The sequence below is a fragment of the Nyctereutes procyonoides genome, unplaced genomic scaffold (genome assembly GCF_905146905.1).
Source record: "Nyctereutes procyonoides isolate TBG_1078 unplaced genomic scaffold, NYPRO_anot_genome, whole genome shotgun sequence".
NCBI classification, from domain to species: domain Eukaryota; kingdom Metazoa; phylum Chordata; class Mammalia; order Carnivora; family Canidae; genus Nyctereutes; species Nyctereutes procyonoides.
The window spans coordinates 107,615,376-107,639,879 of record NW_026575125.1 but is presented as its reverse complement, the minus strand read 5'-3'; the positions used below and the strand labels follow the sequence as shown (position 1 = coordinate 107,639,879).

Genomic DNA, 24,504 nt, shown 5'->3' with positions numbered 1-24,504 from the left:
TTCTTATGATTAGACTGGGGCTGTTGCATTTTGGGAGAAAGACTGAAGAGATGAAGTACCATTTTCATCACACCATATCAAGGGTACATATCCTCAACGTGACTTGATCACTCTTGGTGTTGACCCTAATCACTTGTCTAAAGAGTGTTTACCAGATTCTGTTACTGTAAATAAAGCTACTAATTTTTTCTCCTTTCCATACTAAACTCTTTGGAAATAAGTCACTAAGTGTATTCTGACAGATATTTTTAAAAAGATTTATTTATTTATTTGAGAGAGAGCACGAGGCAGTGGGGGCAGAGAGAATCTCAAGCTGACTCCATGCTGAGTGTGGAGCCCACCTTGGGGGATGCAGGGCACGTGGGGCTCAGTCTCACAACCCTGAGATCATGACCTGAGCTGAAACTAAGAGTTGGACACTTAACTGACTGCGTCATCCAGGCGCCCCTAAGAGATTTTTTTTAAAAGTAAACTCTGCCCCCAACATGGGGTGAGAACTCATGACCCTAAGGTCAATAGCCACATGCTCTCCTGACTGAGACAGTCAGGCGCCCCCAAGAGATTGTTTTTTAAATGTGAGTTTCCAGATAGCATACTTCTTACTGAGCGGAATCTTCTCCATTATTTTGTGGTATCTCCCTTTAAGTTTTACTTTAATCAGAGACAGGTATAGGCAACTGACACATTTCAAATTCTTATTCAAAGTGTGAGGTGTATTCAGTTGGTGAAGGGATGTAACATTAATGAATATTTTTGTGAATATTTGTGCTGGAGGCGGTTAGTTAATGTGTTTTGCAAATGCTCCGTGTCCAGCTGTTGCCCACATCCACTCTCATTCCTCAACCTCCAAGCCTCTGTTTGCCTGTAACTGTGCCTAGAATTTAATTGCCGGCTAGCTCAAACCACTGTGAAAACACTTAGGTAGACAGAGTGGTCCAGAATTTTTTGCTTGGCAAGAACTCACTTGCTAAAATGGCTTTTAATATGTTTGTGCCTCTCAACTATGCTGCTTTTTGCCAGAATAGATGGCAACTCTAAAGATTTGCTTGTCTCCCTAACTCCTTTTTTAATATCTCATAGCAGTGACTGAGCTATTGATCTGAAGGGATAATGACTACCCTGCATGTGGTTTTTTGCAAGTTCCGATATTTTAAGAACTGAGAGCTTTGAAAAAGAACACTGCTTTACTTCACATAAACACAAAGCTTCTTCAAATGATATACAGCATGTGTCATAAACAAAGTTCGCTCCTAGATATCACCAGATTCAGAGGGAGCAATGGATGATGGAAGAGGAATTAAAGCAAGTGCTAGTACTTGCTCCAAGACAGATGACCAGGGTCAGCTCCCCTTCCATCCCTAATTCATGTGCTTGGCTTCTGACAGACACTTAAAGCACTTCTCAGAAAGATGGTTCCAGAAGGAAAGGCACACAGGAAGTGAACAGTTAGCTTTTTGCTGAAGTTAACCTTTAGTACATTATTAATAGTTTTGAAGTTCTGGTTTGACTCCTCAGTAGAGAAGATAACCAGCAGCATGCCTCATTATGATTCAATACATTTCATGTGACCGAAAACAACACATTTGCCATAAGGCAGATAGAAAAATTGGGGACTTTTTTTTGCTGCGTATATTTATTAATGTAAGTTCAGGCTAATATGGTCTAAGAGGACTCCTTGAGTTTGAGAGAGATGCCAAAAAGGGAGAGTGTTAGCTTTAGTGTTTGGGTTTACACTTAATTTCTCAATGTCACTGTCTAATATCTTTTATATATTGCATCTGTTCGCTACATGTAAGAATCCAGTGCTCATTTTCAAAATTTGTTTTTAACGTCTGTTAGTAAACTTTTTCATTTGAAACACTTTTAGATTTACAGGAACCTTTTTTTTTTTAATTCATGAGAGACACAGAGAGGCAGAGATACAGGCAGAGGGAGAAGCAGGCTCCTTGCGAGGAGCTTGATTGGGACTTGATCCCAGGACCCTGGGATTATGACCTGAGCTGAAGGCAGATACTCAAACACTGAGCCACCTAAGTGCCCCTACAGGAACTTTGCGTTTGCATATATACCCACACGCAGTTTCCCTGTATCTTATCTTAGTTAGTATGATATATTTGTCATAATTAATGAACCAATGTTGATATTATCTAAAGTCCATACTTTCTTCTCATCTCTTTAGTTTGTCCCTAATGTCCTTTTTCTGTTCCAGGATTGCATCTAGGATACCATATTCTATTTAGTCCTCACATCTCCTTAGGCTCCTCTTGGCTGTGACAGTTTTTCAGATTTTCCTTGGTTTTGGTGACGTTGAGATTTTTGAAGAATACTGATGAGGGACTTTGTAGAATATCCCTCAACTAAGATTTGTCTATTGTTTTCCTTAAGGTAAGATGTGGGTCATGGCTTTTTAGAAGAAGGCTAGAGAAGTAAAGGGCTGTTCTCATTGCATCATATCCACCATGTGTAGTATCAGCATGACTTGTCGCTGATGGTATCAACTTGATCACCTGGCTGGGGTAGTATTTGTTAAGTTTCTTCACAGAGTTACTCTTTTTTTAAAATAGAAATTTTTCATTGATTTTTTCTTACCTCTGTGATTCTGGAGATGAATATAGCTTGTTTCACTTACTTGTTCAACGTAAGTTATTGTGAGTTAAAGAAAATGTGGTTTTAGGTAAATTTTAGGTGTTTTTTTTTTTTTTAGATTTTATTTATTTATTCATGAGAGACAGAGAGAGGCAGAGACATAGGCAGAGGGAGGAGAAGCAGGCTTCCATGCAGGAGCCCAAAGCAGGACTCAGTCCCAGAATTCCAGAGGCAAAGGCAGAGGCTCAACTGCTGAGCCACCCCGGTGTCCCAATTTTAGGTTTTTTTATTCAGGGCCCACTAATTGGAAGAATAAACTGTACTTAAGGAACAGCGTATACTTTTAGATAACAAAAGTGGGTCAAGGTTAAGTTTTTGGTGTACAATATATATTTGTTTAGCTTTTCTAAATATACCAGGTTGTCAACAAAATTCTATTTGATTACAGATGAATATTGTTAAATAATTTAAATCACATTCTTCAAATGTTATAGCAACTCAGTTATTCATGATTTGCCAGTTATTAGACTTTCTCACCTTCTCTTTTCATTTATATTATATTCAGAAGTAACAGTGAAAAGTATTTTGTAAATGAGACCCTTTCTATCTTCCCAGCTTTCATATAAGTACAAAGGATTATATAGATATTAGGAATCAAGCAACCTCCTGCTTATTTACATTGCTTCAAATGCTAGTCATAGTAACAGATGAAGATCAGAAAGTACTAGGAAGAGAAGTCACCAGCACATCTTGTGTTGAAATTTGTTAGGGAGTGTCGATATCAAGGAATGAGTGTATCATGCAGCAGATGAGCCTCTAGGATGAATTTGATTAATTCTCCAAAGCAGCAAAATCTCATAATCAGATGGTGTTGCTTGAGGCTTTTTCTTGCTTTCGAGTTGGATAATCTAAATTGTGTAACCTCTAGTGGATTTCTACTCTGTCATGTATCAAAGAACGTCTGTGCAGATGAAAAGAGGTTTTCTGTTGGGCTATGTGTGAGCTCAGTGGGAAGGGTTAAAAATAAGAATGGGATTGCATTTGACTCAAGTTTGCTTCCTAATGACTGGCATCTGTACCACATTTGTTGACACTGCAAACATGGAAGGAGTAAAGGCATCGAAGTTTTATTGCTGGCTCCGCTACTAGTTTTTTTGTGTAATTTTTGAGGCAGTTTTTCATATAACTTTCCTCAGTGGTCCTCAGACTTTTATCTGTATAGTGAGAGTAGATACGCCAGAGTGTTGCTTAAAACCCTTAAGGATATGTGTAAGTCTGTGGTTCAGAATGGGAAATAAGAGTAGCAGTATGGGCTGTCCCCTCAATTATATGTTCATGATCATCCGTGATCATGATATGGTACATTAGGAAAAAATGTAGTGGGAATCTGATCTTCCCACAAAACGTTGTATATGTAGTTGGTTGGGGGCATGGTTCTTGACCCAGGAACTGATGCCTAATAATTATTTTTTTCTAGGTATGGCCGTAAATATAAAAATGAATAGATTTCTGTGTAATACCTATGGGCTGAATACCTATGGGCTGAAAAAATACCTATTAGGTTTTTTTAAGAAATGTATTCTGGATTAGGGCAGTGTGGTGGCGGGTGGAGAAAGTAGAGAAGAGATCTCTGTAATTGGAATTCTGTAATTACTTTTCGCTGCTCTTTCCCATGTGACACACTGTCTCTCTGTCTCTCTCATTGGTATTCTCTGCTTATGGCCTTGCCTCATGCTGTCCGATGTTAGGAGGGCTCTGAGGCCTGCTGACTTCCATGTCTTCACAGTTTTCCAGTGGACAGAGTTGGGACGGGTCAGCCCTGAACCACTGTTGGGTCCCAGCCTGTCCTGAGTCGGGGGAGAATTTCAGGAACCTTAAGCTGCTTAGCTCAGCAGGTCAGTGTGTCTGCCAGTCTCATTCTGACTTTGTGTGCTTAGGTTTTTGTAAGGCTTCTCTTGCCTAGTTCCTTATGATTAAGACTGGATTTGTATTTCCATGCCAGAAACTGGGCCCTATTCTCTTTCACCCCTGTGAAGTCCTTTTCTGGGTACAGTGGGCAGTACCCCAGGATAGGAGTATGCTTTCTTTTAGCCAAGCCTCTTGGGAACTTGAGCTTTGCCTAGACCCATGCCTGTCATTAGGACTTTGCTGACCATTGGTGATGTTGATGCTTAGTAATTGCTTTTTACCAGATTTTCCCTATTGTCATCTTCTGTCTGCTTTCTCATTGCCTAGTATCTTTGTGCTCACTGCTCACTTATGTGGACCTCTGCCTACTGCTGCCTACTCTTCCTTTTCTAATTATGCCCCCTTGCCTACTTCCATTTCTTTCTAGACCTTGCTTCTGGGTTTACGCTCCAAGCACCTGATATTCCCTCCCTCTGATATGGAGGGGCCTGACGTGTACTATGCTGACTGCCTTCAGAAGCTTAATTTTGACAGTTTCCTTTTTGTATGGTCTCTATAAAAAAATTTGTCTGCTTTTTAGCTTATTTATTTCCTGATACTACAAACTCACCCCTTGACATTTTTCATTGGACCAATTTTTGTTAGCTTTCTTTAAAACATCTCACCTGGCCCCTTTTCAGTCGCTTGTTACTTTCACAGGGCAGGGGCCTTGAATCATAAAATCTTCACATTGGAAGAGACTTCCAAAGATACCCAGTTCAACTTTCCATGTAATGGGTAGCTTATCAATTTCCAACATAACCTATCAATGACATTTGACAACAGCCCGCTAATGGTTTCTGGGGCCCAGACTATCAGTTCATTCATTTATTTACTCAGTCAGTCAGTCAACACAGTTACTAAACATCTGTTGTTAGGCCCTGGAAGTATGTGTGTCTGTATGTATCACCATTCTTGTCCTTAGGGGAATGCTACTCTAGTGGGGTATAAAGAGAGAAACAATCATGATTGCTAGCTAGAGATGACCATGGGTGGGAGAATGGGGCATTTCTTTTTGATGCCTGAAGGTTGGGTTTGTGAAGAACCTCTCTCTGCTGCCTCAATCAACACCATCTTCCTGATCCACCACCAGTTTTTCAACTCCCCAAAAAAAGAAAGGTGGATCTCCTCTGCATCTACCTTTTGCCTCTGTCTCTTCTTGGCTTGCTCTTGGAATCATCTTTCTGAATGCAAATCTTGGTTTGTTACTCCCCTGTCAATCGGCTTCATGTTGCTTCTTCCTCAAACTAACATCTGACCCTTTGGCACAGCTTACAAAAAGCCCTCACCCTTCCTGGTTCGTGCCTACCTCTCTGGTCTCATACACCATTTTCACCAGATTCTCAGTGCCCCAGAACTTTGTGCAGTTTCCTGGCTCTGTCATGCCTACTTAGATTTCTGTCGTATATGCTGTTCTTGCTCCTTGGAATGGCTGCCAGTTTTATCTTCTTGGTGAACTCTTGGGCTTCTGAGAGCTGATAGAGAATGGGAGGAATAAATCAAAACTCTAGATTTCCTCTTCAATTCAGGTGCACTTTGGCCTGTTGACTGCTATTGCACCTGATATACCCCTACCACTGCCCACCAGCAGATTGCAAGCTACTGTAGGCCAGGAATTCTTCTCTGTCTTCAGCCTTAACAAAGCCTGTGCCAGAATGGGCAGCAGTAAATATTTGTTGGGTGAAGAAATGAGTGAAGAAATGAAGACAAGTGTTCTGTAGTTTATTTTTCAGTTATGTCTGCCTTGGGCTCTGAGAATGCTACTTAAGACTCCTACCACTGTTTTGACAGTAGCTCCCTGCAAACCTGGGACCTTGCACACAGGTTTATCCACCACTAGACAACCTGCCTACAACTATCACTTGAACAGCCTACCAAACAGGGAAAAAGGCCCTTTGGGGGTTTTGGACAACTCTTCACCTTCTCACACCCTGCAGCCTCTGCTGCCAAGATAAGCTTCTACTGTGAGTGAGTCTAACAAATTCTAATCAAGACAAAGAAATTGCATAAAATAGAAGTGCTTCTTCTCTGCTCTTGTAAATCAGAACAGTTGTAAAATGAAGAAAATTAGTACTTTAACGTTCCTGTCTCCTCAAGCAGTCATTTTAAGTGAGTCATCTACAAACTCAAGCAGTCGGTAGGGACAGTTAGTGGCCATTTATCATTTTAAGTTGATTTGTTTCAAATAAGTAGCAAATGGGGTACATTGGTCCTAAATTACACATTTATCACCTTCCTACCCAAGCCCTTCTTTACACAACTATGTCAATGAGCAGTTAAAGACACACAGACAAAACTGTCATGAACCTTGTCGGTCTTCCCTGTCTTTTGTCCTTTAATCCTGATTCTTACACTGACGATCAAAACTCAGCACTTTTCATTTTGATCAGTTGTAGATCTCTGCCTAAAATACATGGCCATACCTGATGGCGTGGTACGCAGTTTTGTTTTTGTTTTTCTGGTTTATTGAGGTGCAATTTACATACAATAAAATTCACCCTTTTTAGGTATTTACAAATCTATGAATTTTGACAAAATTCTATAGGTTGTACCACCACTGAAATCAAGATAATAGAGTTTTCTGTCACCCAGAATATTCCCTCATGCTCTTTTGTAGTTAACCCCCTCCTTACTACTGCTCTTATTTCTGTCTCTATAATAAATAGTTTTATCATTTCTAGAGTTTCATAAAAGGGATCAAAATGTGTAGCCTTTGACTTTGCTTATTTCACTTTAACATAATGCTTTTTTTCCCTAAAATATTTTATTTATTTTATTTTATTATTTTATTTTATTTTATTTTTAAGATTTTATTTATTCATGAGAGTACAGAGAGAGAGAGAGGCGGAGACACAGGCAGAGGGAGAAGCAGGCTCCATGCAGGGAGCCTGATGTGGGACTTGATCCTGGGACTCCAGGATCGCACCCTGGGCCAAAGGCAGGTGCTAAACCGCTGAGCCACCCAGGGATCCCCTATTTATTTATTTTAAGAGAGAGCCAGTGAGTGTGAGCAGATGGAGGGGAGGTGGGAAGAACAGAGGGAGAGGGAAAGAGAAAATACCAAGGGGACTCCCCACTGAGCATGGAGCCTGACATGGGGCTCAATCCCAAGACCTTGAGATCACAACCTGAGCTGAAAACAAGAGTTGGAAACTTAACCAACTGAGCCACCCAGGTGCCCCTAACATAATGCTTTTGAGTCATCTATGTTGTTGCATTTATCCATAGTTTGCTGTCTTTTATTGCTGAGTAGAATTCCGTTATATGAACATATCAAAATTTGTTTATCCATTCACCATGATGGACATTTGGGTAATTTAAGTTTTTTTTATTATGAAAAAACTTGTTTGTTATGAACATTTTAAAAAAGATTTTATTTATTTATTCATGAGAGACACAGAGAGAGGCAGAGACATAGGCAGAGGGAGAAGCAGGCTCCCTGTGGGGAGCCTGATGCTGGACTCGATCCCAGGACCCTGGGATCATGACCTGAGCTGAAGGCAGATGCTCATTTGCTGAGCCACCCAGGTGCCCTGCTATAAACATTTATATTTGGGTTTTTGTGTGGATAGTTCTCTTAGGTAAATACCAAGGAATGAGATGCGTGGGTTTTAGAATTAGTGTTTATTTAACATTGTAAGGAATTGTCAAACTATGCTGTTTTTGATTCCTACCAGCAATAGAAGGTTCCAGTTGCTCCATATCCTTGACACCCTTGTTATTGTCTTTTTTAATTTTAGACATTCTAGTACATAGCTAGTGATATCTTACTGTAATTTCTTTTTATTTATTTATGATAGGCACACAGTGAGAGAGAGAGAGGCAGAGACACAGGCAGAGGGAGAAGCAGGCTCCATGCACCGGGAGCCCGACGTGGGATTTGATCCCGGGTCTCCAGGATCGCGCCCTGGGCCAAAGGCAGGCGCTAAACTGCTGCGCCACCCAGGGATCCCTCTTACTGTAATTTCATTCTGCATTTTTCCTCATGACTAATGATTTTGAGCAAGTGTCTATTAACTTTTAGGTTTTTTTAATGCAATTTTAAGGGTTCTATATATATTTTTGTTATCAGCCCTTTATCTCATTTGTTTTGTAAATATTTTTCTCAGTCTGGCTTGTCTGTCTTCTTTTTTATTTTGTAACTGTCTTTCAAAGAGCAAACATTTTAAATTATGATGAATTTCAAATGATCATTTTTTTTCTTTTATGGTTCATGTTATTCTGTCCTATACATGATTATCAGATACAAAGTCATGAAGATTTGCTTCTATTTTTTTTCTAGAAGTTTTTTAGCTTTAGGGTTTACATTTCCATCTATGATCAACTTCAAATTGTATGTATAGAGTGAGGTTTGGGTTGAGGTTCACTGAAATATAAGTATACCCCATCATTCCATCATTATTTATTGAAAGACTAAAAGACTATCCTTTATTGAATTAAGTTGACATTTTTGTCAAAAATCAATTGACTGTATATGTGTGGGTCAATTTCTGGACTGTCTGCTCTGTTCCACTGATCTAAGGGTTTATTCTTTTGCCAATATCCTAGTGTTTTGAATAGTTGTAGTTTAATAGTAAGTCTTGAAATGAGTGAGTTTGAGGCCTCCAAGTTTTTCTTTTTCTTTTTTTTAAAGATTTTTATTTATTTATTCATAGAGACACACACACACACACACACACAGAGAGAGAGAGAGAGAGAGAGAGAGAGAGAGAGAGAGGCAGAGACACAGGCAGAGGGAGAAGCAGAGGGAGAAGCTCCCTGCATGGAGCCCGACGTGGGACTCGATCCCTGGTCTCCAGGATCACACCCCAGGCTGCAGGCTGCACTAAACCGCTGCGCCACAGGGGCTGCCCCAATTTTTTCTTTTTCAAAATTGCTTTGGTTGTCCTAGATTATTTGTTTTTCTATATAACTTTTAGAATCACCTAAATTTCTTAAAAAGAAGCTTTCTTGAATTTTGAGTGTTGAATTGAATACTGAATTCGAGTTGCATCTATAGATTAATTTGGGAGAGAATTACAATATTGATAATATTGAGTCCTCTGATCCAATGAATATGTAACTCTCTACTTGCATCTTTCATTTCTCTCATCAGCATTTTCATACTTTTCAATATATAAATCTTATAGTACTTTGTTACAGTGATCCTGGAGTATTGCATATTTTATTGGTGCCATATAGCAAATGGTGCTTATAAAAATTTCAGTCCCCAGTCATTCACTGCTATGTATAAAAGCAAAATTCAGGGACACCTAGGTGGCTCAGCAGTTGAGCATCTGCCTTTGGCTCAGGGAGTGCTCCCGGAGTCCTGGGAGCAGGTCCCACATTGGGCTCTCTGCATGGAGCCTGCTTCTCCCTCTGCCTATGTCTCTGCCTCTCTCTGTGTCTCTCATGAATAAATAAATACAATCCTTAAAAAAAAACAAAATTCAGTTTTGTAGAGTGATCTTATATTTTCTAACCTTGCTAATGTCATTAGATCTATTAATTTTTAGTAGATTCTTTTAGATTTTCTACTTTGTTATGTTTTCTGTGAGTAAAGACAGGTTTATTTCTCCTCCCCAATTTTATCTGTATTTTTTTCTGTCCCTTACTGCATTAGCTAGGACTTCTATCCAGTATGATGTTGAATACAAGTGGTAAGTGTGGTCCCTGCATAGTTCTGATGTTAGGAGGGAATCATTCAATCTTAACACCAGTAAGTATGGGTTAGCTGTAGGTTTTTTCATTGATGTTCTTTATCAGGATGGTGAAGTTACCTTTTATTTCTAATTACTTGAGTATTTTTAAAAATCATGAATGGCTGTTGAATGAATGTCATACTTTTTCTGCATCTGTATAAATGTATGGATATTCTTCCTTCATTGATATTGTCGATGACATTACTTGAGTTAGGAATGTTGAACCAAACTTGCATTCCTAGACTATATCCCATGTGACCATTATATATTATTCTCTTACATTTTATAGATAAAAATCATAGTTAGGTGCCACAAAGTGGTTGACAATTCCTTAATCATATGTGTGTTTTATAGGTCACTAGAACCACTTCCATCTTTTTTTTTAAAGGATTTAATTTATGTATTCATGAGACACACACACACACACACAGAGAGAGAGAGAGACAGACAGACAGACAGACACAGGCAGAGGGAGAAGCAGGCTCCATTCCATGCAGGGAGCCTGATGCGGGACTTGATCCCGGGTCTCCAGGACCACACCCTGGGCTGAAGGCAGCGCTAAACCGCTGAGCCACCCGGGCTGCCCCCACTTCCATCTTTATTAAAAGAAGTTCTAACCTTACCTATAATACAATACAGATAGAGTGCTTTTCTTCATCTTCATTTGGTCTTTAAGCTATCAAAACAGCAAACCGACAACAAATACAGCGTCTTTGTACTAGGCAATGAGTACATTTATTTAATTCAATTTAATGTATTTTTTAAGATTTTATTTATTTATTCATGAGAGACACAGAGGCAGGCAGAGACATAGGCAGAGGAAGGAGGTTCCCCGTGGGATCCTGGTACAGGACTCGATCCCAGGACCCTGGGTTCATGACCTGAGCTAAAGGCAGACCCTTCAACCACTGAGCCACCCAGGCATCCCAGTTTAATGTTATTTAATGGGAAACTGAGGCCCAGCAAATAATTTGTAGCATTGAAATCTTGCAGTAAATTGTTATGGTCAGAACTTAAATGCAGGTTTATTTGGTAAAACCCTTATTAGCCCTCTGGATTACATTGCCTCTCTCTGTTAATGAATGCATATGGGGGGTGGGGGGAGATAGACAAGGGAGGGTGGGAGAGGGAGATTAGGAGAGGGAGAAATGTTCTACCACCTTCTATTGGTATTTGAAAATCTGGGCTTTTAGATATCTTGATTTATAGCTCAGCTCTGCCATTTACTTGATTTGTGTCACATTTGTCTGAGACTTTTTTTTTGGGATCTGAAATGTAGAGGCGCCTGAGTGGCTCAATCGGTTAAGCATCTGACTATTGATTTTGGCTCAGGTCGTGCTCTTTGGTTGTGGGATCAAGCCCTGCGTTGGGCTCTGCAATTGGCAGGGAGTCTGCTGGAGATTCTCTCCCTCTCCTCCTCTTCCTGCTCACACATGTGCATGCCATCTCTCTCTCTCTCTCTCAAATCTTTAAAAAAAATCTGAAGTGTAAACTGTTAGCAAAGGTTGTTATGAGGAATACAGATGATATTCGTAGAGTGCCTTGCACATAGAATGTGCTCAGTATAGTGGAGTCTGTTACTATCATTATTATTTTATTATTGATTTCTTACCATGAAATGCACTTTATAACTGTAAATAATTACTTTGGGTTTGGAAAAGGCCAAATGGGACTTAGAATGATTTCTGTAGTTTATTTAGTTCTTTTACCAAAATAGCCTAAAGCAAGTTCCTTTTAATAAAAATGGACTTAATTCCCTGTACTTTTTACCTCCCTCCTCCCTAAGTCAAAACAATACCAATTTACTAAATCATTTTGCAAATTTGAAAGGCTTAAAAGGTACAGCTAAATGCTTTGGGCTCTGGAAATGAGTGTGGGCACGCTTTTGTGTCTGTGTGTCTTTGTGTGGTCTAGAAGTGATTGTCTCAGCCAAGAGGACTGGAGATGCCATTTTCATTTTACATGGGCAACCAACCATGTATAGCTAGCTCTAGTCTTTTAGCTCCTGCAGATCTGTTTCTGAATCATTGAAACTCCCTTTTCTAACTTACACAAACCACTCAGACTGAAGGTAATGATTCCTTTTTCCAGTAAGGTTGTTTTGGTTATCACAAGTAGGGCCCAAGAGCTGTGTTTTCATCAGTCAAGTCAGGGAGATTACAATAAGAAAAATGGCTGAGTCTAAGGAAGGGCATCAGGCCATCTTCAAATGACCTTTCAGTGTCTAGGACCTCAGGAGGGCTCTTGGCTCCAGCTCCAGCAATCCATAGCTTCTGGGAAGTGATTCTCATTCTTACTGGATTTCCTAGCAGTACCCTTCCAACTAAAAGTGCTGTTTGACAGATGAAAGTAAAGGAAAATCTATCGTATTTTGGGAATTTTTGTATAATACCACACCATTGCTTGGTGTTATTGTAATCAGAATAGGTAACCATTAGTCTTTTTTAAAAGATTTTATTTATTTATTCATGAGAGACACAGAGAGAGAGGCAGAGACATAGACAGAGGGAGCAGCAGGCTCCACGCAGGGAGTCCGACATGGGACTCAATTCTGGGACTCCAGGATCATGCCTGGGCCGAATGCAGGGACCAAACCGCTGAGGCACCCAGGGATCCCACCCATTAGTCTTTTTTTTTTTTTTTAATTTATTTATTTATGATAGTCACACACACAGAGAGAGAGAGAGAGGCAGAGACACAGGCAGAGGGAGAAGCAGGCTCCATGCACCGGGAGCCCGATATGGGATTCGATCCCGGGTCTCCAGGATCGAGCCCTGAGCCAAAGGCAGGCGCCAAACCGCTGCGCCACCCAGGGATCCCCCATTAGTCTTTTTTAAACAGGTTTATCGAAGTGTGATCATTATACAAAATACCATATATATTTAATGTACAGTTTGATGGGTTCTGAACATATGCATACACCCTTAAAATCATCACCACAATCAGGATAATGTACATATTCATCATCTCCAAAAGGCTCCTCCTGCTGCCCTTTTGTTTGTTTGGGGGGTGGGGAGTAAGAACTCCTACCTTGAGATCTACCATGCTAACAAATTAGTGACAGTACAATATTTAACATACACTATTTTCAAAGCACATTGAGCACATCTTCTGATTTAATTTTCACTTTATAAAATAAAGTAGGTCTTATTTCTACTTTATGATGAAAAAAATAGACTTTAGCAATATGTTTTCTCAATACCATTAGATATTGCACCAGTATCCCAAACCTAATTCTGATTTTTGCTCAGTGTTCTTTGCATAAGACCTCTGGGCCTTGATCCTGATGTGACTCTAAACTTCGTTGACCTGGTAAACAGTCAAAAACTAAATATCTAATGACCTTTGTCCTTACAATTAGGATCAACAAATGTGATTAGATGCCAGGCTTCAAAGAGAGTTCATGAGATAACTAATTAGTGGAGGATAGAGTTTGGGGAGTAACTTCTACCCTTCATACATGTAACTTTCTTTTTCTGGATTGGCTAGCCAGAGTTCCAGTGTTCAAGGAGAAATGTTCAAAGGCTGGTCGTTAAACCTTTAAAAGGTGGTTTAATTTAAAATGTTGGACAGTAAGGAGAGAGCCAACCTGATAGATTTCCTGGGGCTTCTTTGAGTAGCTGCTTTGTGTTAAACACTATTCTAATTGTTACAGGAGCATAGAGATTAAAAAAATATTAATATGATTCTACTTATTAGGACTTCACAAGCTAGCAGACAAGATGGAAGCTTACCCAGAGATGCTTCCATATTATGCTTCCTCCAGTCCATCCTCCATTCTGCCAGTAGAACAATCTTTTGAAAACACGTACCCTTTCCCTTCGTAATACTTTCTGGTGGTTCCCTCTCAGAGGACCATGTCCAGGTTTCTTATTCGACATACAAGGCCTTCTCTGATTTGACCCAGATTATTCTCCCTCTATTCCCATACCTCCACAGCAAGCTCCAGGCACATACCACTCCTTAGGATACTCAGAGCAACTCATGAGTTTTCATGCCTCTGAATGTTTATTCATGCTGGCTGCTCTGGAGAATGCTGTGTTAGTGTGGGTCCTCTGAGAAGCAGAATTTTAGGATTAAACTGGAAGGGATTTTTATTGAGGGAAATCACCACCTGTGTGAAAAGACCACAAAGAGGGAGATGAAAAGGATGGCAGTGCCATTAGTCCATGATGCAAGTCTGACCCCTAGTGAAGAGAAGAGAGAGTAGCCTAGGCAGAAACTTTGTAGGCTGCTGTGCGGTTGAAGGAGGGTTCCTTGAAGGAAGGTTAGGAAAAGCCTTTGGGTAATCCAAGGCAGGGGAGTCCTATCCCTGCTGTACTCACTCACTGGTCAGGTGCAGCCTGTTAGAAGTATGGCTTCAGCACAGACGTTGGGGATGAATTTCTGAGGCAGCAGCTCATTTGTGCTCCCTGTAATTGGAGGCCTTCCTCCTGGCCTCCATAAATGCCTTTCTTCCATTTAATTCCTCTCCCTAGGCCTTAAATGTTTCCTCTTCTTGGAAGCATCTCCTTGAAGGAAGTTGTCAGCATGTCACATGATGGTCCCACTGCCTACAATGACCATCCCCTAATTTCTGCCGGTTAATTCCTAATACACTTACTTGAACGCCTACCACCTATTACAGGACCAAAAAACCTAGTAGGTGCTCAGGAAATATTTGTTGAATGAATGAATTGGTAGAACTTGAATAAAGCAGATCCTCCTTTGGATCTGGAGAAGGTAAGTTGAGGGAAAGTGAATTGCTTTGAGCAAAGCCATATTGGGGGAAGAATGAAGAATTCTTTTTCTTCTTTGCAAATGCGTCGTTTTAGGGAAAGTATATTATGATGCAAAAACAGTGGGGGAAGAAATATCTTCCTGGCACTTGAAAATGATTCATATTTGAGAACTTTGTTGAGAACAATGTTTTGAATATTTCCTGAGAGACTTCTTTCCTGAGAGGAAACAGAGTTGATGGAAATGGAATTTTACTGCTGCCAGGAAAAGTGTGATAAAGATCAAATCTCATACAACTACTACCAGAATAGAAATTTCCATAGAGCGAAGAGATTTCAAAGTCCCACCTAATGGCTTATATGGATTTAGTATTCATTGCAGCTGAACTGTAATTCTCTAATGGAATTTGACCAATTTTGACACTCTAGTTTGTAACGTACGAATTAGTGGAGACTCATTCATCTTGATGTTTGCTGACTGCCAGATGTTGGTCATATTGCTGATGGAAAGAAACAGAGCTGGCCAGAATCCCAAACCTCCGTACCACTAACTGCCTGCCACCAGCACATGTCGCCAGAGGACACAGCCATGCTGGAGATAAGGTCCTACAAAATCACTGTATCAGCAACTAGAGACTTTGCCCCTTATCCCTAATGTAGTGTTCTACCCTGGTGACCTGGGTTGGACCACGTATGAAGCAGGCGCTCCTTTTTGTCCTGGTCCATGTCCGTCCTGTGCAGCCTCTTTCACATCTTATTTCTCCAGAGTTTCCACTTGAAGGGATGCAAGTTTCTCATTTGCAATGTGGGGGTGAGTAATGGCAACCCCATCACAGGTTTGCTGTTAGGATTCCACAAGGTAATTCATGCTAAGGGCTCAGGCGGTGCTTGACATAGAGTATTTTATCCAATAAGTGGTAGCTAGGTTTTATTGTTATTATGCCATAGAAGCAGGGGTCGGAGGGTAAAATCTTAATATTTCTCTGTATTAGCAAAGTTGGTTCTCCGTGCGTTTGGTGAGTACCTGTTCTGTGATAAAGCAGCCAGGCATGCCCACTCTGTAATTGGTCTAACACACTTGCTGATAGCCATCTCTTCTCTCAAATGAGGACAGTTCATTTTGGCTTACGCATGAGCAAAACCACTTGCTCCTCCAGTGTACTCTGACCTGGTGTGGAATACCTCTTTTTCTCAGTGATCCGTCTCTCTTCTCACTTTCAGATTTCTATTATTCTTCTTGAGGTAACTTATAACTAACATGTCCCAGGCATGTGGGGGAAAAAAAAAAGATGGTTGCATGATGCATTCCCTTCCCTGACATTTGTTGATCAGGTTGGGAAGTTTTGACCTACTAGGCTTTGCCTTACATATCTTTTCCATTTTAGTAGAATAGTTCACTTGGGATGTTATTCATTTACTTCTGTCTTTCACTATTAACAGTTGTTAATTTCACCAAAGAGCTTCCCCTTTATGTGTGTTTATACACACCTCTCTCAACCATCTTCCTCCTTTCTTCCAAGTCTTGCTGTTACATCAAGAACTCCTCCTGGCTTTTCTACTTGAAAGCCAAAAATATGAATTGGAATGAATTATGAGTGATAGGGAATAGAATATTACTATTAGTAGATGTGTACCAAGGCAAAGGAAAGCCATATATTTAAAAGGGAGGAAAGTATTGTATTTGAAGTCCCAAAGGTATCATTGTGTCCAAATCTGAACTCACTTTTCTCTTCTCTAATCCTCTGGCAGTCAAGTCTTAAGAAACGTCTCAAATGGCTTTACCTCCTTCTCATTCCCACTGTCCTTGCCCTGGCCCTCATCATCTTTTATTTAGAGGCAATAAATACCTTCTCTCCTTATCTTCATTCTAGTTCCCCCTTTTCCTCAGTCTGACTCTAGTGTGTAAGAGGGTGTCTTCTTTTCCAGCTTTTAAATTCTAAAGCTATGCAAGGACTCAACAAACCGAACAACCGTATTTGGTTGGTAGCTTAAAAATTACAAGGCAAGCATACTTTAAATCTCCATCCAGATAAAAAATAGAACCTTGAAGTCACCCCAAAAGTTCCTCCAGGTGCCCTATTGCAATCATAAACCTGCCCTCCATTCAAAATGACTATTAACCTGAAAATTTTTTAAGACTTGATTTATTTTGAGAGAGAAACCTCGTGTTCATAAGTGAAGGAAGGAGCAAAGGGAGAGAATCTCAAGTAGACTCCATGCCCAGCTCGGAGCCAGAAGCAGGGCTTGATCTCATAACCCTGAGATTGTGACCTGAGCCAAAACCAAGAGGCAGACGCTTAACCCACCCAGGCGCCCTATCCTGACCTTTGAAGTATTTTCTTGCAGTTCTTTATCACAAAGGTGCTTTTTAAAAACATTGGTCTCACCCTATTCGATTATCTCTATGCTAAAGCCTAAGGGTGCTGAAATTCCTCTCCGGTTTTCTTGGGCCTACCATGGAGCCTCCTTTCCATGACTCCTTCCTTCCCCAATACCCTAGTCTCTGGCCATACTGTATTATTCACAGGCTCCCATTATTCTCAGATGCCTCCAGATATCTCCAGGTATTTGCGCCTATTGTTCCCTTTCTGGAGTTATCTTTTTCCTATTCCCTGATGAAGTCCTAGGCCCAACTCAAATGCCTTTCTTAATGTCTTTCTTCTTTGAAGCTGTCTTGGATCTCCCTTCTTGGACATACCTGGGCCAGAATGAATCTTCTTCACCCCTGTGCCCATTGCAGCATTTTACACATGCTTCTGTTTTTACCATTTATCATAGTCTCTGATAACTAACGTTGCTTAGTATATAGCAAATGCTCAATAAATGTTAGGTGAATGAATGAATCAATCCATGAAGGTGACCTTTTTTTCTTTTAAGATTTTATTTATTTATTCATGAGAGACAGAGAGGCAGAGACATAGGCAGAGGGAGAAGCAGGCTCCCTGTAGGGAGCCCGATGTAGTACTCAATCCCAGGACCCCGAGATCACAACCCAAGCCAAAGGCAGGCGCTCAACCACTGAGCCACTCAGGTGCCCCATGAAGTTGACCTTTAAAGCTCTTTCAGGGTGTCAGATTGTCTTCAGAATTGACACAGAAATCATATATACTTTATCGTATGATGAAGCTTGCTTTTCCTTAGATATTCCTGTAAACACACATTTAAGAAAAGATTTTATTTTGTTAGTAACATTTCTAGTGTTTGATTTTATTGGTGTTTTTCTTTGTCACCATTTTGCTATTTTGACCACATTATTGGTAAAAATAGGCCTTTGTGCGCTTTTCTGGCTACCTACACACCATTTTTATTGTTTTCATGGTAACAACTAGGAATTATTGAGTGCCAGCTGTGTGCCAGGCACTGTGCGAAGACCTATGTGGTCATTATGTACTGACTCCTCTCCATATTTTCAGTGGAACCTGAAGCTTAGCGAAGTTAAGGAAGGTAAAGTCATAAAGCCTTCAAGGGGTAGAGCCAGGGTTCAAACCCAAGCAGCCTGACTAGGAATGTAGAACTCTTTGTTCTTTTTACCCTTCCGTGTTCCCTCTTAATAAGATAATGTGTTCCCAGTTGTAGCACAGTGGGTTTTTGTGAGGCATGTGTAGAAGTGCCTTACCTATCATCTCCCTGGATTCTAGTCAATTCTTTAATTTCTTTGTACCTCTTTTCCAAAATTGCTTCTGTTCAGGACCCTGTCAGCTGTACTGTCATTAGGTGTGCATAGCTTGTGGTTAATGGGCCACGGCCTGGTCAGTGATTCTCACTGAGCCCACATACAAAGAGATTGCTCTTGTGTTGACCTGTGGATCTTCTCAGCCACATGTATTATTTAGCCTAAAGCTGCCACCCTAAAGGTTGTTATCACCACAAATGATGCAACCTGTGCTTGGCAGGGTGGTAAGTTGTGTTTTTTAAAATGGTCAGTCATTGATGTTAATTGCTCTTGCTTAATTTCCCTTTGAGGCACTAAAAGGAAATCCAAGTATAAGCAATTAAAGAAACAACAATGTGGAAGAATGCCCGTACAGGAATGGGGTTTTTTAAAGCTTTTTAAAAAATTTTTTTTAAGAATTTTATTTATTCATTTGAGAGAGAGTGAGAAAGCCCCAATGGGAGGAGGGGCAGAGGGAGAGGTAAAAGCAGACTCTCTACTGAGTAGGGAACCCAACACGGTGCTCCATCCCAGGACCTCAGGATCATGACCTAAGCTGAAGGCAGACATTAACCAATTGAGCCACCCAGGCTTGGTTTTGAAAGTCAACTTTCCATTTCAGTAAATCACCAAGATTAATCTAGAATGTTTGGTTGTGTTAAAGTTTATTGCATGTAATTGTTTCTTAAAACTAACCACAATGACAGCAACTAACATTTTTAGTTCTAGCAAATGCTAGGCGCTGTTTAAAGTACTTCACAGGGGATCCTTGGGTGTCTCAGTGGTTTAGCGCCTGCCCTCGGCCCAGGGTGTGATCCTGGGGTCCCAGGATTGAGTCCTGCATTGGGCTCTCTGCATGGAGCCTGCTTCTCCCTCTGCCTGTGTCTCTTCCTCTCTCTCTGTGTGTCTCTCATGAATAAATAAATTTTAAAAAAATCTTAAAAAAATAAAGTACTTCACACACAGTTATCTCCCAGAATCCTCTCACAAATTCTTTGAGGTAGGTAATATTATTATTCCTGCAGTAAAGCTCTGGGTGCAAATATGTTATCACTTGTAGCTTAGATTTCTTTTTATGAACTTCATTGTATTAGGAATTTGAACTGCACTTTATGCCTCAGGTTCTGCTTTGTTTAGAAAGAGAACTTGAAAAAACTTGGTGTGGCTGGTAGGGTGCTTCTGGAGATAATGATTTTCTCTAGGATCACTTATATGTAATAATTTCAAGAGAAAAACACCATTTTTGTTGATGTTCCTCTTGTCAGAAAAGTGATTGTGGTGTTTTCTTCCAGTTAATACTTTATTAGTAACTTTTCTAGTAGGTTGGGGGCAGGGTTTCAAGGTTATGTATTGTTATTCTTGTTTCATTTCCCAGACTACCCTACTTCCTGTTATAGTCTAAACACTAGCGAAGGTTTTAGTGGCTGATGGCAGACAGTTTGGCTCTTTTGTCAGCTCCTGATGCTGCAGATGAAATACTGTGTTTTCTTGTCAGGTAAAATGTATAAGGCTGCTTGACAGGAAGAATGAACTAGAAGCACTTCTCAGAGAAAAACATTTCAGAGACAACTTGTGACTTTTTCTGTTTAATTTTCTAAACTTGTCCTCTTGTGTTCTAAAGAAAATTCCACACTTCCCCAAAAATCAGGATGCTCTTCAGGTTAATAATGCTCTGGGATTATTATCATTGTTCTCAAAAGAATCCCCAGGTTGGTATCTTATTTACCCTGAGGAAGGTTCTTCAAAGGTACTTTTCTTTGTCAAGGAGAGAGCAATACCAAGACTTTAGTGGCCAACTGAGAAACCAGGTAGATCCTAGAAATGGATATTATAATACCTAAGTTTGTGCAATTTTATTCTGAGTACATGACATTTGGTTTCATCTTCTTTTCCCACAATGGAAGTAAACAAACTGGTAATGAAAGTGGTATGATGACAAGAGGATTGAGTCCTAAATTTGGCTGGTATGCTTTTCCATCAAAGAATGAGATTAGGAGGAGGAGGAGGAGGTGGTAAGAGAGGGAAGAAAAATTAAATTAGACAAGACATTTGGCTGGTCATGGAAATAGATGTCAAGATCCATGTACCATCTGCTAGTAAAGTTAATCAAAGCAAGAGAAATTAGGAAGCCTTGCTGCGGAGCCAGATCCCCTTTGGTTTCCCTTTCCCCTCATTTTGTCTGATGAGAGCCAGTTATGGATGTGATTCCCGAGACTTCCCTCCAGAGACTGGGATTCACTAGGTTTCTCTTGGAACAGAGGACTCTGCATTTTGACCAGGTTCCCTGGGGTCTCTCTTGCTGACCTCTTCAGAAGCACCCTTTGAGAAAACCTGAATTCAACTTAGAGCCCACATATCCCCATAAGCGGTCAGCCACTGGGGAGAACGCTTGGAATCAGCACCAAGTGTTGATATACAGCCATACACACCCACTTGTCCTCTTAACACCTTTGCCAAAATGAGCACGAATGCCTCTCTCCAGTGTGGGAAAATCAGCTTTGTGTATTCACATGGTTGCTAATAATAGCTAAAGTTGACTGAGTGTCATATGCACTCGACAGGTATTCTTTCAGTAGAACCTGGTGAGGGGGGATGCCTGGGTGGCTCAGTCGGTTAAGCATCTGACTCTTGCTTTCGGCCCAAGTTGTGATTTCAGGGTTGTGAGATTGAGCCCTGCATATCCCCACATCCAGCTCCATAATTAGCAGGGGGTCAGCTTGAGATTCTTTCCCTCTTCTCCTTCCCCCTCTGGTCCTCCCCCCACTCACATGTGTGTGCGCACATGCTCTCTCTCAAAAAAAAATAAATAATCTTTTGAAAAAAGAAAACCCTGATGAGGTTTAAGTACTATTATTTTCCACATTTTACAGAGAAGGAAACTGAAGCTCAAAGTTTAAATCAGTTGTCCAAGTCACAGTTAGGAGCAGAGCTGGAAATTTATCCAGACAAGCTTTGCCCAATTGCACCCTATTTCTGTTGTTAATGGTCTTCAGGCTCAAGGAATTGGAATCATAGTAATCTTTGGTTCAGGATTCGTTGGGGGTACTTTAAACCCCAGTGTCCTTGGAGCCAATCAATGTTTTTTGTTTTTTTGGTAATGCTTCAGAAACAAACCAATTTAGTTTTATAAAACTATTTTAATTGTGGTAAAGTACACATAACAAATTACTATCTTAACTACTTTTAAATGTATGGTTCTGTGGCATTAAGTTCATTCATATTGTTTTGCAACGGTCACTACCATCCATTTTCAGAATTCTTTTTATTTTGTAAAACTGTACCATTAGATAATTCCCCATTCTACCCTCCCTCTAAGTTCTGTTAATCACCACTCTACTTTCTGTCTTTTTGATGGAGCCAGTCAGCTTTTATGTTTAGGCATGCCATTGGGGTGCCTGGGTGGCTCAGTTGGTTAAGCATCTGTCTTCCACTCAGGTCTTGATCCTGGAGTCTTGGAATCAAGCCCTGCATCAGGCTCCCTGCTCAGCAGGGAGTCTGCTTTTCCTCTGACTCTCCCTCTGTTCTCTCTCTCTCCCAAATAAAATCTTAAAAAAAAAGAGAGTACGCCATTAATCTCCATTGTCATGCTATTGATTTTTTAGATAAAAAATGTTACAAATCAAGGAATGCCTGGTTGGCTTCTGTCGATTGGGCATGGGTCATGATTCTCGGTCCTGGGATCAAGCCATGCTTCAGGCTCCCTGCCTAGTGGGGAGTCAGTTTCTCCCTCTCCCTCTCCCTTGGCCCCTCCTCTCCTACTCATGCTCTTTTTCTCTTTCTCTCTCAAATAAATATATAAAATCTTTAAAAAATATATTACAAATCAAATTCAGATTTACAAACATGTACTCAGTGTTGAAACAAAAAGCCATAAACATTTTAAATAGAATTTAGCATGCCTTAAACAATGTGAGATTGTATCTCTTAAAGCACTTGAGGTCCGCCCTGCTGTATAAAACAACTACAGAGATTCCTATCTGGCAACCTGCAGATAAGAAAGCTGCACTGAAAAGAAAATCAAGCCCTATAGCTGGGTGGTTCCTTTACTCTTGGGAGGTCATTTTCTTTGGAAAATAAACTCATTTCTGGTCACATGAATTCATGCAAATTGCTGCATCAGACTAAAAAATCCATTATGCTCAGTAACTTTAAATAATTAGATTGTCTATTTGGGAATGCTTTGGACAAGGCAAAGCAGTGTATGCTAAAAGTGCTGATTACGAAAGCTAAAGCCCCACTTTTTCACTGAAGCCCCCCTTCACTCTTTCCTCCCATCAAGTTTTTAAGTTAATTGTCCCGAAGTAACTAATACTTAGAAGATTATATTGTATGGTTATAGGAGTATAATACTTTTCAATCAATTGAAGATCAAGTTCCTCTACTCCACCCCATTTTTCTTTCTTGGAAAATTCTGAAAGTAGAAATTTCCTTTAAAATTGTTGTAGAACAGATTAGATGACAGTATAATTAGAACCACAGGAAACCTACAGAGGAGACGAAAAGTATTTGATAGATCATAGGAACTATTACACAGATGGATTTTTACCTGGGATTTGGGGAGTCATAGTCTACATCAAGTTTACTGTTGATCATTTCAGATACTGCTGCTGTTTTGAAAGTTACTGTGGTCAAAATCCATTTTTAGTTGTTTAAAGATATCACTCCTGTATTTTAATTCCTTGGGTTGTCTTAAAAATACTCCAGTTGTGTCAGCCAAGCACAGATTAAAGTGCACTTTATTAGTAACATAAAATTTAGATCAATTTTTATCTAATCCTGAAACCAATAACAGTGATTTCTTTAAGTTCAGGGTTTGTCTCTTTAATTTACTAGGATAGATATGTTTGAGAAAAATTTCTTTGGCAGTTAATAATCAGGATTTTTTTTAAATGGAAAAGTATTATATGTGGTTAAACATTTTTTTTTTTTAACTTGAAGGTATAGGGGCTCCTGGGTGGCTAAGCCTCTGACTCTTGATTTCTGCTCCGGTGGTGAGATCAGCCTGCCTCAGGCTCTGCACTCAGTGGGGAGTTGGCTGGAGATTCTCTCCCTCTCCCTCTGCCTGTCCCACTGTGAGAGAGAGTGCTCATTATCTCTCTCTCTCTGTCTCTCAAATAGATAAATCTTTTTAAAAAACTAGAATGTATAAAAAGATTGCCATTACTGGTTCATTTGCAGCCCTATTTCCCAGAGATACGTAATGCCGTTAAATTTTTTGTCTAGGTGTTCAGATTGTATTTATGTTTGAGTATAAATACACACATGTGCACGTATTTTTTCCTGTACAGTTGGTATCATACTGTATATCATATTTTTCAGTTTGCTTTTTCACCTAATATATATTTGTCAGAGATGATCTTATTGGTCAGAGATATTAACCTGCTCATATATTTTAATAGGTGCACAGTAGTCCATTATTTGGATATTCCATAATTAGTTTATTTTTATTTTTTTAAAGATTTTATGTATTTATTCATGATAGTCACACACAGAGAGAGAGAGAGAGAGGCAGAGACACAGGCAGAGGGAGAAGCAGGCTCCACGCAGGGAGCCTGACGTGGGACTCGATCCCGGGTCTCCAGGATCGCGCCCTGTGCCAAAGGCAGGCGCCAAACCGCTGCGCCACCCAGGGATGCCCTCCATGATTAGTTTAAATAGTACTTACGTGGTGGACATTTGGATTTATTTATTTCATTTTTTTTTTTACAAACAATGCTGTTAAACATTCTTCTACATTTTTATTTATATTTTATTTATTGGACCAGGGATATTATTAAAAGTTTCTATTTTGATAGTTCTATTTGATCATTCATAATTTGAAAATAAAACCAGTGTAAAAAGAACTTTTGGAAAAAAAAAAAAGAACTTTTGGAACAATAAAAATAAGAACCATCATCACATACTTGAACATATATATCTA

The 24,504-nt window shown here is 40.0% G+C and overlaps 1 protein-coding gene and 1 pseudogene across 4 annotated transcripts in view; one reads left to right on the top strand and one right to left on the bottom strand.

Moving 5' to 3' along the window:
* ATP11C (ATPase phospholipid transporting 11C) overlaps positions 1-24,504 on the top strand; it is a 182,319-nt gene that overhangs the window by 28,786 nt on the left and 129,029 nt on the right. The gene's annotated exons all lie outside the window — the stretch shown is intronic.
* Positions 10,505-10,594, bottom strand: LOC129519002 (U6atac minor spliceosomal RNA; annotated as a pseudogene).